Source organism: Leptosomus discolor, chromosome 2 (genome assembly GCF_034619465.1).
Source record: "Leptosomus discolor isolate bLepDis1 chromosome 2, bLepDis1.hap2, whole genome shotgun sequence".
NCBI classification, from domain to species: Eukaryota; Metazoa; Chordata; class Aves; order Leptosomiformes; family Leptosomidae; genus Leptosomus; species Leptosomus discolor.
The window spans coordinates 22,217,189-22,229,528 of NC_141392.1; positions in this window are offsets into that span (position 1 = coordinate 22,217,189).

Consider the following 12,340-nt stretch of genomic DNA (forward strand, 5'->3'; position numbering starts at 1 on the left):
GCTAGTGCAGCCAGCAAAATCCTCCCCTGGCATGCATTATGGCTGCAGAAGCAACCCAGGAGCAAACACAGAGCTTCCCTATTCTGCCAAAAACCCTCCGGTGGCTGCAGTGACACCTTTGCCTGTGGCAGTGGCCAGAGCCTATGCTGGGCAAAGGACTGTGTGCCATGAGCCACCATTTTTACACTGATGCTGTAGCTGGATCAGACAGAGAGAGAGATGGGAAACAGAGCAGGGAAATGCCTTGTGCTGGGCCACCCCACTACTCAGTGGCAGAGGGGCTGGTGCACTCATTTTTTGGTGCTGGGTTGTTGAGTGATTGTATGTGGATTTGTTGGGGGTTTTTTTGCTTTGTGTTTTCCACTGTTTTTGCAATAGAAAATGTGTTTTACTGGATAACCCAGATGCGACAAAAATAGTTGCAGAGATTAAATCGTGCCTCTGCAAGCACAGGTCCTGAGGCTGTGTAAAGCAAGCGTGTGAACTGGGCTATTGAAATACGTACATCCTCAACCACAGATCCTCCCTACCCTCATACCTGGCAGATGCTTGGAGAAGCAATCAAACACAAAGATTGACAAATTGCATTTGCGGCTGTTACAAATTTTATACAGATACCAACATAAATGTTTGTGGGGAAGGGCTGTGAACTTTCCTATAAATGTCGCACCAGAGATATCTCATTGTGATTAACACCTCAGGAAAACCAGGCTCTGCATAAGAAAATATTCCCTTCTGTTGGTGAAATAATTGGCTGTTTTTCAATATGTTGCTGTGAGAAAAGAGACAGAAACTGGATGTTTCTCCAACATGATCAATAAACTGCATGAATTATACTAATGACAGATTAAATTGATTTAGTGATTCTTCACATCTCTGGCCTAACTGAAATGCAGTCTATTATGCCTTTGTAGAACTTTGCATCGCTTTCCCAAGAACAGCTGCTGACACATGCCACTGCATTGCTTGTAAATACTGGAGCTGCTGAATACCAGCCTCTTTTACTGGCAGACCCTGTAATGGCGGGGGAGTAAAACATTGACTCTGTAGACACTGAAACCACCTTTTTTTTTTTTTTTTTGATACTGGTAGCATTTAACCCTGACAAATAAGCGCCAAGTGGGAAATTGTCTTTATGCTGCCTCAAGTATGTTTCCAGGCCACTTGCAAGGCCAGCAAAAGTCATATGCACACTTCTGAAATTAGTGGTAAATGTCCTCCCCCCCTAGGAAATTATTGACTGGAAATTAAATGAGATCTGGAGGGTTCAGTTTATGTCCCATGGATTATTAAAACAGAACGACAAGAGTCTTACTCTAGTTGGCTCCTGGACCCCCCAGGCTATTAACTTGCATAAACCTTGTTTGCTTTGGAATTGAAATTGGCTCCCTTAACTGTATCAGCATAAAAGAAGTGTCTTGTTTTCTACAAGCCTTCTTTCAAAGGTAGGCTGAGATTAAATAGCTTGCAACTCAAGCAGATATAAAAGGCTGTGTTGTGGCAATGCAAATGATGTGATATACAGCATAATTTGGATCATTGTGCAGAAGAAATTAAAATCAGGATAATTTTTTGTTTACTTGATGCTTGCTTTCTTGCTCCTGGGATGTTGTGCCATCAATTAAGAGCTCATTTCTTCCCTGTGAGGGTGATAGACCCCTCTTTGGGGCAAGACTGGGAAAACTACAAATAGTCTTGTATCGAATGGAAAAGGTTGTGAAGGTACAAATATTAATCAGGAGTGCTTGGCTCAGAGTCCTGGCTGTGCCTAGGTCAGGCATGGCTAAATTCCTCATTTTCTGCTAACAGCTAGCCAGAGTTTAATGAGGCAGCATGTGCATGAACACAAGGTGTTGATTAAGGGACACAGGGCTCTTGGTAGTGTGACACAACGCCGGCTGCTATGAGGGCGGTGTTTGGGGGAGCCAGGGCGTCCCCTCTGAACACTCTCGTGGTGATTTGGGAAAAATATTTGCATTTTTGGAGTCCCCAGAGAGCTCTGCCGCAAGGTCCTGCTCTCTTCAGCCTCTGCCTGAGGAGGTGGAAGGCTAAATCATTTACTTCCCTGGAAGCAAAATAACTACTAAACAGCTACTGAAAGTTTGTGCTGAGGGTGGTCTTGTCATCAGCTGCATCACAACCCTAAGTTACTGGGTTTAGAAAGAAAGCTTCAGTAAAAGCAGACAGACTGATGATTATTTTAGCTACTCTTCAGTCTAAGGAGAAAACAATACAGTGAGATTGAAGGAAACCTTTTGGTTTCTGTGCTTAGTAACAGAGTTTGTTTTGTGGATGACTTAGGTGACTTCTCTTGCTTAAGATCAGAATGGCTTGACACTTGGTCAAAGCTAACGCTGTACTCTGAGGCCATAGCCAGAGCAGAGGGAAAGGACCTTTTCACACCCATCTGGAGACTGAGATGGGAGCAGCAACCAGAGTTTTTTGTCCCCTTTTGGATTTGATTACCAGCTGCCATTTTTGGAGGATTTGGAGACTGGAGACAACACTTAATGCACGAATTCAAGTTCAGCTCAGAAGTAACTTGACTTTAATTGTCTATTTTGCTCTTAATGAGTTTAACACTAACATAGGTCAGTTTTGCTGGTACATTCTATTTTTATTATTATAAAGTACCATAACAAGTGGGTAAGACCTTCAGACTGCACCAAAATCAAATAGTTTTGAGAATGAAGGATGTCTAAGGACAGTTTCTGGTTACTTGGTTCTCCTAAGCTCTTGGTTTTCCCTTGCAAGGCAGAGCCCAACACAGGTACCAGTGGCTTCCAAGGCAGAAGCCCTCTGTATATTAAAATAACACCTTACCTGGAGGGACATTTCAGATGGTACTTTACGTGAGGATTTGTTCTTGCAAACTGGGATGCTCCCAGCCACCATGGGTAACTAAATCTCAGACTCTGCCATTGTGCTGTGAGGGATGGAAGAGGAGGCAGCAGGGTTCTGGGGATGTTTACACAAATTTGGCAGAGGTTAGAGCAGGGGTGGCAATGCCACTTTTTCTCCCTGACTGGCTGCCACCGCTCCTGCAAGGATGCACAAACTGCTTCCTGAACCGTGTTTATTTTTACTCCTTCATAAACCCCTAATAATCCAAATATCACAAGATAGTATTATTATTATTATTATTATTATTATTATTATTATTAGTGCAGTTCCACTTGTATTAGTGGGCTTTGCCCCAACTCAATCAGAAAAGCCTTATCAATGAAATGATTAACATTGTATGCAAAAGCTTCCCAGTATCTAGCCCTTATCATGGGTGTCACATTCACCCTTCCACCTCTGGGTCCTTCCGTTGGGACTTTAGTCAGTCATATGGAGAAACTGGGTGTTCACAGTGAATTATCCTGAGGTCTTGGCATGGAGGAGTCTGAGAGCAGTGGTGGGTTTACTTCTATGTATTTTCTTAACATTGTCTGCTTATATGCTTTTACACACTCACTCCAGTAGTGACTGCTCTTCGGTCACTGTGGGTTGTGTTTGTGGACTGGCACAGCAGGTATCATCCTTGAATGCTCTTGGCCTCGCATCTAGAGTCACAGCTAAAAGAAGGCAAAATTAGCATGGGCCAAGGCATGCCCTGAGATTTTGCACTGTCAGGGCAGTAGGAAGCTCGCGGCCTTTTACTAGCAATGGCATAAATCACATTTACTGGGCTGTGCTGGAGCTGGAGTAATATGTCTCCAAACTCCCAGCCCTGCAGGCCTGAACAAAGTGTTTTGGCAGGAGCTGGGGGGCTGCCAAGGAAAGATGAATTGCTGATCCTAGAGAGAAACTTGTTTCACTTAATCTGGCTGCAGCAGAGTAACTGGGACAGTGGGGTGGTGGATGAATCAGGAGAAGATGGATTGCATGCACAGTGATATTCATGGAGTAGGACAATTCCTGGCTCACCCCTTTTGCCCAGGATTGAGGTTCAGCCTGGAGAACGGATGGTACAAGAGGGTCTGGGCTCTTTACAGCAGTGTGGGGCGAGAAGATGAGAGAACGCGGGCCTAGATTGAAACAAGAGATGATGAGACTGAATTTGCCCATGAGGCTGGCCAAGCATTGCAACAGCTTGCCCAGGCAGGCTGTGAGGTCTCTGTCCTTGGAGATATTCAAAACCTGACCAGGTGGGCCTATGAGCAACCTATGTGAGCTGGCCATGCTTTGAGCCTGGCATGGCACCAGAGGTTTCCAGAGGTCTCTGGCAGCCTGCATTAATCTGTCAATGCCGTGTTTCCAACTATGTGATCTTTGGTGTTGTGGTTTTTGTGTTGCATATCTTCAGGCTGTTGTGTGACTGACATGTTCTTCTGCTCCCCCAGGGTCTCAGTGGGTAGAAGAAGCCCTGTTCAGAGTTTGTGACCTTCAGGTTCATATTCTGGTCACTAATGTCCGACTTCTTTACTTTCATCCAAAAAGTAAGCATGCAGGTCCATGTATCTCCATCCGCTCTAAGGAACAGGCAGGCCCACCACAGGTTTTATGAGGTCATTTGTTGGTGCTGAGGTCTGCACATTGGCCAGGTTGGCCTGTGGGTCTTCTCAGCTTGGCAGAGAGCCTCGGTGGAGGCAAGAGGGAGCCAAACTTCTTCTCAGGGGACAGCATGTCCCAGAAACCAGGACTGGATCTTAAGAGACTCGGTTGCACTTTCTGGCTTTGCTGCTGGACTTTTGGGTGACTTTGGATGATTTTGAGCAAGTTGCTCCATCTTTCTGTGCCTCAGTTTCCCTAGTCTGTAAAATGGTGATAATAATGAGGCAATAACACCCTACACCCCCCCCCCCCCCCCCAAATAAATTTCCAAACCTATAAATGTTCACTGCTGTGGTTACACAGGAGCTGAGCTCTTGTTTATTGGGGCAATTTTTTCTCAATATGTAATTTTTAATTTGTTCTGGCACCTGAAGAATGAGCAGCCTCTTCATAACACAAGCAATTTTCAGTTTTTGCAGAAGAACATTTTCTAACTCTCTCAGTCTGATCCTCATGACACATGGGTCAGTTTACTACTTGGAGTAATTAATTGTCCTATACAGCATCGGCATCTTTCTGCTTACATACTTCCATGCTAGTGTACAAAATGCTATGATTATGTATGAAGTTCTGGAAAGAAACATTGAAATATAATACTATTAAATTTCCCTGAAGCAAACCCTCCTGTAGAGTTGAAATTTTAGGATCATTTTTGATAGGTAGTGCTGCTGATGCCTGGACAATTTTCAATGAATATTTGACTATAAATTGCTTGCCTTATTTTCCTGTTTAAGCTTTCCCAATTCTCAATGGATTAAAAAATAATTAGTAGATAGGCTTTATTCATTCCCCTTAAAGGAAAAGCATCATTTCAGACAGGGCAGGATCTTCATTTTCCATAACCTGATGCAAGAATGTAAAATTGTTTTTTGTATTGCAGTTCTGTTTTGTTTCAAAGTTTTGCACTAAACAAGTTACCAGCATCTGCTGGGCACGTGAGACAGTGCAATTCATTACCCAAAGTAGGCCTGTGCTTCTGAAAACTTGCTCTAAAGAGGTTTGAATAGTGAGGAGGCAATAAGTGCTAGTGAGGATTCACCTTCCTCCTGATCTGGTTCAGATGCTATTACAATTTTGGGAGGGTCCCTCCAGCCAGGAGATGCTGTTGGAGGGGAGATCCAGATATTTTGGATCATGTGTGCTGGGTACAGAGCTGCCAGGGCACACAAGGGTCTGAGAGGTGCAGACATACAGAAGATGTATGCACAATGCATACATGCAAATGTTTCGAGCCACAGCAATGTGCGAGCATGCGGGTTGACACCAGGTTGGATGTCACTCAGGTGTTGCAAGACCTTGGCCTGGGGTGCAGGTCTGCTCTCTGCTGCGTAGCTGAGGCTCAGCCAGGGGCTGGGAGCTGGAGGTTCGGGATTTAAGGCTGCAGCCTAGCAAAGGGACCAGGGATGGTGGCAGCAAAGACCACAAGCCTGGCTGCATCTGGGATGAAAGAGCAGGTGTGAACATCAGGGAAAGCTAAGAGCTGTGACCTTCTGCCACACCTCCCACTGCTCGGTGGGTCTGGCTATCCCCTTACAGCAAAGCCAGAATCACTCTACCCCTATTTTTTTGCAGCCCCATGCAGACAGGTAGGGGATAGGCTGCTGCCAGCATGTTGTTTCCTCCCCAGCTGACTGTTGTTTTTCTGCCTTGCTTTTCAAAGAGTGCATTATTCATTCCTTTTGTTGCCACCAAATGTTGGCAACTGAGGCAGGCTAGGAGTGACACCTTCCTGACAGCCTGCAGAAGCATTGGATGTTTAATTGGCTGCTTCACCCCAGGATAAATAAACCTTCAGAGCATCAGCCTCGAGTGTTTAATCAGAGAAGTTAAATGTTCAGGGGATTGGATCACTTGATCTCTTTGCTTAGAAATTTTCCTACTTCTCCTTGGGAAGCCAGACATGCTGATAGTTGGCAGAATCTTTAAGACGCTTGTGCAGAGGAGAGCTGTAGTTGAAATGTTTTTTCTGATTGACGCTAGAGACTATCGAATGAAGAAATTGTTGAAAAATGGCAGTGTGGTTCACCGCTCTCTGACACTGGCTTTTTCCCCCGAATGTGTCCTTCTTGGCACAATGGCTATGCTTCCTGCTTATGGGAGAAGTGACCTTTCCAACAGGACTCCTGGAAAACACAACCCAACCATGCTCCTGCATCCTCACATGCTGGTGGATAGGAGCAGGGACTCACAACCTGCCCACCTCTTGCTTTTTTCTCTCTGCTTCTTCTTTGGTTCCACGTCACTCCCGTGCAGCAGAGCAGCTCCAGCAGGAGAGATGTGATCATGGATCACTGGCTTGGGAAAAACCTAGATGTTCCTCTTGTGTAGTTCAGGAAGGAGATTCAGTAGCTCCATACCCAGGTGCAGAACTGACCCTAAGTCACCCGCTTCCCAGAGGAGGGAGCTATGGCAGAGGGCAGATTGATGCAAGCAAGCCCAGGAGCATCAGCGGTGAAGCAAAGTGCTAGTACACTGCTTGTCTGTATTTCCTTCTGTCTCTGGGTGGGAAGGTTTTCTCTGTAGCTGATGTTAGAAATGCCCCAGTACGGTTGAATGCAGGCATGTCCGAGGAGCAAACTCCCAGCCAGCTATAGGTTGGATCTGGCAGATCTCTTCCAAGAGGCAGAAGTTTGACGGTACAGTATTGATTTCATGTTATTTAATTTTCATCTTAATAAAAGTGATAGGCCTTTGGATTATGGTGTTCTTAAGACTCCCCAGTGCAGGGGGTAGGTAGGATGTCAGCTGAGATGTGTTTGAAAGCATTGTTCCTTTCCGGTCTTGGGGATTTATTTCCAAGAGTTGTGAGTGCAAGGCAGATGGTTTGCAATCGCTTTTTGTTCTGAAGCGAGGCACTGAAATGAAAAATATCTTCAGTGTTTTAATTGCGAATAAATGATTTGCAATCATTAATTAGGTTTTTAAATGAAGATTGTCTTGTCCTTCAAGATACTGATTTCAGATGATCACACACCTAAGGTGCCACTTTTTGTTACAAACTAACATCCCATAATTCTTAAACTATTTTACTTTGGGAAGGGGAGGAAGACGCAAGAAGGAGTAAAACCACTTTTTGCCAGTTCTGGTTAATTAAGAGGGAGGAAACAATAACCTCTGCAGCTACCATTTTCAGAGAATAGCTGCTGTAATTGTTCACTTCTGTTATTGGCCTGGGCTGTAACTTTTCAGCCTTTATATGTCCTGAGTATGGTAGAGGGGAAAAACTCCTTTCAAAACATTTCTAAGGAGGAGGGTGGAGAAAATGCCTCTATTGAAAGGCCCAATGTTATTCCACTCAAAAAAAAGAAAAGCCCCATAGAGAAGGCCAGGATTGCTCTCACTAGGTAATACCCTCAGAAGCACAGAGACAAGGTGCAGTAGATGCTCAGTTTAACACTGCACTGATTCAGGGAGGGAGAGTGTGTGTGCGTGTGAGAGAGGACAGAGAGAGAGAATTTGCAATTCACATCCAGAGGATATGGAGGTACCATATGGCTTATATACTCCTGGACAAGTAACTGGCCTTGGTTAGGACATTTGGGAGCAAACTCAGAGGCACCTCAGTTTCAGCCCTCTCTGACTATAAATTGTGCTCGCAAACTTGGAGAACATTTTGCCAAGACTGGTCTTGGACTTTCACGTCTGAGTGCTGGGCTACAAGAGGGATACGAGGCTGAATACACACAGTGCTCCACTCCTCAAAATGCCTTGGCTTTGTTGTCCTTCCCACTTCTTTTAATTGTTACCTGAACCAGTATTAGCTTATAGAAAATAGTCCCTTACTGATGAACAGGGAATGAGATTTTGCCCTGCCTTTGCAGTTGTGCAGCATTCATCCTTCTGAGGGTTTTTTGCTCCATCTCTGCAAGCTTCATGCATCAATGCTTACATTTTATCAGCACAAACCAGGAATTTTTTTGCAGCGCAGCGTCCTTCAGGGATGTGTTCCACGTTGCTGTGGGGAATCTGGTGTGCTGGGGTCACTGCTGGGGTTAAGTAAGTGTTTTATGTTGTGAACAACAGTTTTGGGTTCTTGAGTGCCCCTGTGAAAGGTCTGCCATTGACCTCCTGAAGGATGGTTTTCTGTTCCTACTGTGGTGTTTCAAGATGACTTAATTGCTTGAGGTGCTTCCTTTTTGCTGGAAAACACACTTTGCATCGTCTTTGCAGTCATGGTAACTGTTCCATGAGGGCACACAGCGTAGAAGAGACCATAGACCCATTTCCTTAGTCAGTGCTCTTATTCAAGTGCTCATTATATCTTGGACCCCTTGGTTTTCTCTTGTTAATAACAAGCTTTTGTCATTTGTTGGCATGCTGTTGATTTGACTCAGGTTTTTTTTCTTCCTACATCTAATGAATTACATTCTCACTGCAAATTGTATCATCCAGCCTCCCACTAGCAGGCCATGGATGTGCATGTGCACAGGGACCTTCCACAGCTAAATGAAGGCATGAGTTGTTCTTCTCTTGCAGCTCTCCATACAGCCCTGAGCTTGCTCTAACTTTCCTCCCACAGCTAAGCGACTGCACCACGCCTTTGCATGTTCCCTTGCCCTGATTCGGTTTGGTTGCTAACGTCTCTCCCCTCGTGTAGCCCCCTCCAGCCCTGTTGTGGTTTCTGTTCCTGTGCAATGTTTGCAGCTGGGTTCTGCTTCGGCTGTTTGCACCCCTCGCTTCCACGGATGCTGCCATGGTGCATCCCTCCTGCAGCACTGGTAAACAGGGTACGACATGGCTTCTGTTGAGCGTGCGGTAAGGAAAAGTTCAAAAGACAAGCCAGAAATGGCCACTTCCATCTCCTCCCCAGGGGGAAATAGATCAGTAACAACACCCAAAACTGAGCTTTTGTTCCTGGAGAGCTCATTAGGACAGCCCCAAGGCTGGAAAAGGAGGAGAAGGATGGATGCAGATAAAAAAGCTCTGAGTAGTGCAGGTCTACTGTAAGGTTACGGCTTTGTCTTTCAGCCTGTCCTGGTTTTGGCTAGGACAGAGTTAATTTTCTTCCTAGTAGCCAGTATAGTGCTGTGTTTTGGACGTAGGATGAGAATAATATTGTTAACACACTGATGCTTCAGCTGTTGCTGAGCAGTGCTTACACTAAGTCAAGGCCTTTTCAGCTTCTCAGGCTGCCCTGCCACCAAGGAGAAGCTGGGAGGGGACACAGCCAGGCCAGCCGGCCCCAGTGAGCCAAAGGGATATTCCATACCAAATGACCTCGTGCCGAACAATAAAACTGGAGGGAGTTGGTGTCCTGGTTTGGGCTAAATCAGAACTAATTCTGTTTTAGTGCTTTAACTTTTCAGTTAAGTCTCCTCTAAGTAACGGCATTTTCTGAAACAGCAGCATGTTTTTCCAGACAGTGACTGCTTCTGGAAGTGATAAGGCCTGATGTTTATAGTCAGTACCAAGGAATGGGATGCAGAGAGGCCCTTGCTTATAGTTATTCTTATAGTGACCAAGGTCATGGCTAAATCCTATACTCTGTGTTGGGGTGCCAGGAGTGAAAAGGGTCGCAAGCACGTAGAAGGTCGCATCTGCAGGGAGGAGCAAACCGGACAGGTGACCCAAACCTGACCAACAGAGTATTCCATCCCATATACGTCATATTCAGTATAAAGCTGAGGGATCACGAGGGTCTCTCTCTCTTCTTCGATGGCTGACATCTGAGGAGGACTCTGTCTGTTCTTCTGTCATCGATCCCGATCCGTGCATCCCTGAATCCAGTGCCTGAGCCCAGCTCCTGCATCCCATCCCTGTCTGCTGCTGAGTCCAGCCTGGGACTGTCCCAGTGCCAGCTCTGCAGTGTGGTGGTGACGTATCGTCATCAGGGTGGGGGGAGTCATCAGGGTGGGGGGAGTTGGGTTGGGTATTGGTTTTGTATATATTTGTACATATTGTATATATTTCATTATTTCCTTATTCTTTTTATTATATTTTCTTTTATTGTTATTGTTTCATTAAAGCTGTTTTAGTTTTCTTATCCAAATCATAAAGTCTCTCTCCCTTGTTCTCTTTCCTTTTCCCTTTTGGGAGGGGAGAGGGGTTAGTAGAGAGTGTCTGTCATTTGCTAGTGGCCGGCCCAGCCTCAAACCGTGACAGTTGGCCAGGGGTTGGGGACTTGCTGCTCGGGGATTGGCTGGGAATTGGTCAGCGGGTGGTGAGCAACTGCATTGTGCATCAATTGTTTTGTATGTTCTTTTATCACTATTATTATTTTCCCTTCATTTTCTGTTCTGTTAAACTGTCTTTATCTCAACCCATGAGTTTTACTCTTTTTTTTCTGATTCTCTCCCCCATCCCACTGTGGGAAGTGAGCAAACAGCTGTGTGGTGTTTTTCTTCCTGATGGGTTAAACCATAACACAGCCCCAAACTCAGTCTTGCAGCAGCCCCTTTGCCATGCAACCATCCTCTGTGAAGATAAAAAAGGTTTGTTCGTCATTTCAGAAAGGACCCATGGAGCATGTCTAAAAAGGCATTTAAGATTAGATATGGATCTTCAGATTAAAAAAAAAGAACCCTGGGTATTTTATAGCCTCAGTTATCCAGAGTCTTCGAATCATAATCCCACCTCCCACAGCTGACTGTGATGTGCTCCTGATGTGTTCCTATTTTCAGACACACAGCATTACCCAGCTTCACACTGTCTAATGTGTGTTAATAGCACTGAAACCAGGAGCTGCAGCTATAAACAATATGCTACTTCCCATCTGTGGAGGTTAAAATCTTACAGCAGCCACGAGATTCACATGGTAAAGGGCTGGGATTGATATTCCCCATCAGCAAGTGGGGGCGAGCATTGCTGATCTGTGCTGTTACAGTTATTTCCAAAGGTGAAGTTACACAGATCTATTTAGTCCTACCCCTGATGCCCTTTAGGGACCTTTAAGTCCCCTTAACGTTGAACCCCAGGGCCTGAATTCAAGTGTGCTAGAGTAGTCGTGAGCAGCTCAGCTGCCTCTGCTTTCTTTCTGCAAATACTCAAAATGCAAAAGCCGAATTTCATTTGAATGTATTAGCAATCATGATTTGCTCATGTCCTGCAAAAGCCGCCAGGACGCTGGGCTGAATACTCACAAAAAGGCAATTTAAGTGTGACTACTTCACAGAAAGCCAGTTGCAAGTGATCTGTTTGATTGCAAGATTCACAGTGTGCGCTGCACTGGGAAATTGCCCTTCACTGATCAGAGAGCAGAAACCGCACTCGGAACTGTACATGAGGAGGATGTTTACAGCAGACCGTGCTGAAGCAGCTGGCTGCTGAAGGATGCATTGCTGAAGACGCTAGCAGGTAATTCTGGATGGAGACGCCTTCCCAGATCTATCTCTTGCTGCAAAGAGAGATGATTTTTATCAAGAGAAGTGGCATCATTACATGCCCTGTGACATTCCAGCCCCGGGAGGCTTCTCCTGTGCCCCCCCTGCCTGGGAGGAGTGATGAACACTGGGAAGCATGGCTCTAGGGTCATGTCTCGCCACTGTTGGTAGCGGTGTGACCTGCATGCTGCAGTGGATAAGTGTTTGGTGTGGGCTGTGGGGGCAACTTCTCCACCTCCTAGGCACGTCCTCGTCCCTGCAGAGCTTGGCTGAGTAGTCCCCCTGGGTGCGCTGTCTGGGATCATAGAATCACAGAATAATACCAGGTTGGAAGGGACCTCAAGGATCATCTGGTCCAACCTTTCTTGGGAAAAGCAAGGTCTAGATAAGACAGCCCAGCACCCCATCCATATAAATCTTAAAAGTGTCCAATGTTGGGGAATCTGCCACTTCCTTGGGGAGATTATTCCGATGGGTGATTG